A 5,544-nucleotide genomic window follows, 5' to 3' on the forward strand; every position below is an offset into this window, starting at 1 on the left:
GTATCTTAATCATTCAACAAAATCCTGAAGCAAACTGGCTAGTCTTGTTACACTGCTAAGCACTAAGGCAGCATGTTTCCCCCATGGTTTTAGCTAGCTTATATCAAAGAATTTTTACACTATTAAGAAAAAATAATAAATGGAGGAGGATACTTAATAGGTTGATATTGTATATATGTAAGTACAATGATTGTAATGGGGAGGTAATATGATGGAGAATAGAATTTCAAAGGGGAAAGTGTGGGGGTGGGGAGGGAGGGCATTACCATGGGATATTTTTTTATAATCATGGAAAATGTTAATAAAAATTTAAAAATTTCCCCTTTTTAAATTTACACAGACGTTTAATTAGCTTTATTTACAGAGCAGGGATTTTTTTTTTCAGTCTCCAATGGTGCTTACAACATCATTAGGCAAGAATGCCCGTTTAAAAGAAATGTATGCAGAATCCTAAAATAACAGGCGGTGGTGCTCCTCAAGGAAGAGCCAGCTTGACTATGAGCAGCGCTCTATGCCTCAGTTACTCAGAAGCAGTTGTGTTGCAGTCTCTACGTCCCAGGATTTTGAAGACAAGGCCACTATTACTGCATTACTATCAAAGCCCATAGCACATAGGTTTTCAATTTTTTTTTATTTTTTTTTATTTTTGGTGTATTCTGGACTAGAAAGTGGTGCTCCAGCATACACGTGTGCCCAAGGTCGAGCTGTCTGTTTGAACACTTCAGGATTTTGTTCGCACTGATTGGTTACCACTACGTCTTGTGGGTCATCAGGTTCCGCAGCTGCCAAGAGCGCTTGCAACGACAGCAATACTGTGCGCAGTCATTGCTGCCGCCCGGTGATCTTTCAGGATATCCAGACATATAGCTCCTGTGACAGAACTAATATTAGGGTACCATATTTTAGTGACCGGACCTTAGGGGGCTTAATGGATATGTTTCTAGTATTTTTATCTCTAGTTGGTATCTTCCTCCTCCTTGCTCTTCAGCACCTCCTTGAACTCCCGCTTGATCCGCTCTACCGCGATGTTGGCCATGGCTCTGCCCGCAGCCTCCTCCTCCGCCGCCACGACTGCTGTCACTGCCACCGCCACCACCTCTCTCTCCTCCACCGCCTCCTCGACCCCCTCGGAGATTCAGACTGGAGCGCACACACGCACACACGGACGCTGCTGCACTTGCCGCCGTTGCCGAGTTCCCCCCTCACTGTGGAATCACCTCCGCGCCTGGCCACCAAAATGGCGCCGGGCCCAGCTTGCTTTTTTTTTTTTCTTTTATTTTTTTTGAGGTAGGGTCTCACTGTAGCCCAGGCTGACCTGGAATTCACTACGAAGTCTCAGGGTGGCCTCGAACTCACAGCAATCCTCCTACCTCTGCCTCCCGAGCGCTGGAATTAAAGGCGTGCGCCACCCGTCCATGTCCCACCTTGTGCATCTGCATGGGTCCTGGGGAACCCAACCAAAGTCCATTGCCTTTGCAGGCAAACACCTTAACCCGTATGCCATCTCTCCAGCCCAGTGCTTTGTATTTTTTAAAATTTTTTTGTTTATCTATTTGAAAGCAACAGAGACAGAAAGAGAGAGAGAAAGAGAGAAAGAGAAAGAGAAAGAGAGAGAGAAAGACAGAAAGAGAGAGAGAAAGAGAAAGAGAGAAAGAGAAAGAGAAAGAGAAAGAGAGAAAAAAAGAGAAAGAGAAAGAATGAGCATGCCAGGGTTTCCAGCCACTGCAAACAAACTCCACACGCATGCAGCCCCTTGTGCATCTGGCTAACGTGGGTCCTCGGGAATCGAGCCTTTAACTGGGGTCCTTAGGCTTCACAGGCAAGTACTTAACCGCTAAGCCATCTCCCCAGCCCTGCATTTTTAATGTTAATAAATATTGATAATTTGTTTTCCAAGTAATCATATCAATCCACAAGTGTCATGTCATTTTTTTTTTTTTTTTTTTTTTTTTTTTTTTTTTTTTTGGTTTTTCAAGGTAGGGTCTCACTCTGGTCCAGGCTGACCTGGAATTAACTCTGTAGTCTCAGAGTGGCCTCGAACTCATGGCGATCCTCCTACCTCTGCCTCCCGAGTGCTGGGATTAAAGGCGTGCGCCACCACGCCCGGCTCATGTCATATTTTATTGTGACAAATTATAGGCTAAACTGATAAAACTATTTCCTCAGAGACACTTAAAAAAACATGATAACATGTAAGATTTTTAGATTTTTCAAACATTAAAAATTTTAGCAATTCTACTCTCACTTTGGGTACAGAATCTTCTCTTTTCAGATGGCAGTGACCTTGGGATGACTCAGAAGGTATCATAGTGCTGGAAAGAACTGACTGAAGTACTGAGTAACATCTATATCACACCTTCCAAGGCTCAGGGTCTAATGTGGAAGAGGTGGTGGAAAGAATGTAAGAGCCAAAGGAAGGGTAGGACTCCTTACAACATGCTCCTCCAGACACAAAATGGCCTGCATATCCATGACCTCACTGTGCCTGACACTACCTACACAAGACCATCATAAGAGGAGGAAAAGATCATGACATCAAAATAAAAGAGAGACTAGCTGAGATGGGGAGGAGATATGATGGAGAATGGAATTTCAAAGGGGAAAGTGGGGCGGGGAGAGAGGGTATTACCATAGGATCTTTTTTATAATCATGGAAAATGTTATAAAAGTTGAGAAAAAAAATAAAAAATTAGCAATTCTCAGTTCATTTTTGAGACAGCTTTTAAATTATTTATTTAAAGAGATAGACAGAGGCAGAGAGAGAGAGAGAGAGAGAGAGAGAGAGAGAGAGAGAGAGAGAGAGAGGGAGGGAGGGAGGGAGGGAGGGAGGGAGGGAGGGAGGGAGGGAGGGAGGGAGGGAGGGAGGGAGGGAGGGGGAAGAATGGGCTCACCAGGGCCTGTAGCCACTGCAAAGGATCTTCATATGCATGTGCCACCTTATGCATCTCTGGCTTATGTGGGTCCTGGGAAACAGAACCTGGGTCCTTTGGCTTTACAGACAAGCACCTTCACTGCTAAGCTATCTTTCTAGCCCTGAGACATTTTATTTTGAGGCAAGCCCAACAGACTGGCCTTTAATTAATTAATTTCTTTGAGAGTTATAGACAAAGAGGGAGGGAGGGAGGGAGAGAGAGAGAGAGAAAGACAGAGAAAGAGAAGGAGAAAGAATGAGCATGCCAGGGCTTCCAGCCATGCAAACGAACTCCAGATGCGTGTTCCCCCTTGTGCATCTGGCTCCTGGGGAATCAAGCCTTGAACCGGAGTCTTTAGGCTTCACAGACAAGCACTTAATCACTAAGCCATCTCTCCAGCCCCAGTTTAAAAATATATTTTATATTTCTTTATGAGAGAGAGAGACAGAGAGAGAGAGAGAGAGAGAGAGAGAGAGAGAGAGGGAGAGAATGGGCGTGCCAGGGCCTCTAGCCATTGCAAATGAACTCTAGACATATGCCTCACCATGTGCATCTGGCTTTTGTAGAATCTGGAGAATTGAACCTGGGTCCTTTGGCTTCGCAGGGAAGTATGTTACCAGCTAAGCCATCTCTCTAGCCCACAATTCTCAATTTAAGCAAAAAGGGGGGTGATGAGATGACTAAGCAGTTAAGTTGCTTGCGTGCAAACCTTAACAACTGGAGTTTGATCCCCCAGTACCCACATAAAGCTAGATGCACAAAGGGCACATGTATCTGTAGATCCTTTGCAGCAGCTCAAGGCCTGGGTGTACCCATTCTCTCTCTCTCTGTATCTCTTTTTTCTCGAAGGGCTTCATAAATGGTGGATGGAAGCTCTATATCGTTCCCACAGTGTTTCCACTTGATTCTCCAACTGTGAAACTCAGTTGAGTCTGTCAGGATTGGGTAGGTCACTTCTGTACATGTCAGCATGGTGTTCCTCTGATGTATTGAATTTGAGCTGTCCAATGACTGAGGGTACCAGAGAGAAGCATTTAAGAGCTTTGAGGTGTTGTTCTGAAAATATATCTTTAAGTTCCTAAATAATGTACTACACCATAGGAACACTTAAGTTTTCTTTGTCTTTTTCTACTTATTTATTTTTTTTGAGGTAGGGTCTCACTCTAGCCCAGGTTGACACGGAATTCATTATGTATTCTCAGAGTGGCCTCAAACTCAAGGAGATCCTCTTACCTATGCCTCCTGAGTGCTGGGACTAAAGGTGTGCGCCACCACGCCCAGCTTTTCTTTTTATTTCAATGCACCACATCTTTATTTTCCGTTCATCAGTTGAGGGACATCCACAGTATTCATTGCTGCGAATAGATCAGCAATAAACATGGATGTGCAAGTGTCTCTAAGGTAGTGCAAAGAGTCCTTAGGATAAATGTCTAGGAGTGCTATAGCTGGCTATTATGGTAAATCTATTTTTAGCCATCTTGGGAAACTCCACATTGATTTCCACAATGGCTGCACCAGTTTACATTCCCAGGAACAGTGCAAAAGGGTACCTCTTTTTCTGCATCCTCAACCACCTAAATGTTAAATGTCATTTCCTTTTTTAAAAATTTTTCGAGGTAGGGTTTCACCCTATTCCAGGCTGACCTGGAATTCACTATGCAGTCTCACGGTGGTTTCGAACTCACAATGAACCTCCTACCTGTGCCTCCTGAGTGCTGGGATTAAGGATGGAGAACATTTTCTTACATGTTTATATGCCATCTGCATTTTTTCTTTTAAGAATTCTCAGCCAGGCGTGGTGGCGCATGAGCCGGGCATGGTGGCACACACCTTTAATCCCAGCACTCGGGAGTGAGTTCAAGAACAGCCTGAGACTGTAGAGTGAATATAGTGAATTCCAGGTCAGCCTGAGCTAGAGTGAGACCCTACCTTGAAACACCAAAAAAAAAAAAAAAAAAAAAAAAAAAAGAATTCTCTATTTAGTTCTATAGCCATTTTTTTTCTTGATTTTTCAAGGTAGGGTCTCATGCTAGCCAAGGCTGACCTGTAATTCACTCTGTAGTTATTTTTTTTAATTTTTTTTTAAAATTTTTTAAATTTTTATTTGCATTTTCCATGATTATATAAAAAAAAATCCCATGGTAATTCCCTCCCTCCCCACCCCCCACACTTTCCCCTTTGACTCTGTAGTTTAAAGATAGCCTCAAACTCATGTTGATTCAACTACCGTTACCTTCCCAGTGCTGGTATTAAAGGTGTGTACTACCATACTTGGCCCTCATAGTCCAGTTTTTTTTTTTTTTTTTCGAAATAGGCTTTTGCTTTAGCTCAGGCTGACCTGGAATACACTATGTAGTCTCAGGATGGCCTCAAACTCATGGTGATCCTCCTACCTCTGCCTCCCGAGTGCTGGGATTAAAGGCGTGCGCCATCACACCTGGCAGAGACTTGTATTTTAAGGGCTCTACACTGGAACATTCTCTTTACAAAAACACTTTTTTTCATATGCTTATATTCAATAACATATTCTCCCAGTACCTAAGGGAAAATAGAATATGTTTTGGAGAACTTTTTTTTTTTTGTCTTTTTCTTGAGGTAGGCTCTTGTTCTAGCCCAGGCTAACCTGTAAGTC

The 5,544-nt window shown here is 43.3% G+C and overlaps 1 pseudogene; it reads right to left on the reverse strand.

The window, feature by feature from the left end:
• Positions 1 to 469: 469 nt before the first annotated feature.
• On the reverse strand, positions 470 to 1,036 carry LOC101599139 (annotated as a pseudogene).
• Between the last annotated feature and the right edge of the window lie 4,508 nt (positions 1,037 to 5,544).

The sequence above is a fragment of the Jaculus jaculus genome, chromosome X, assembly GCF_020740685.1.
Source record: "Jaculus jaculus isolate mJacJac1 chromosome X, mJacJac1.mat.Y.cur, whole genome shotgun sequence".
Lineage (NCBI taxonomy): Eukaryota > Metazoa > Chordata > Mammalia > Rodentia > Dipodidae > Jaculus > Jaculus jaculus.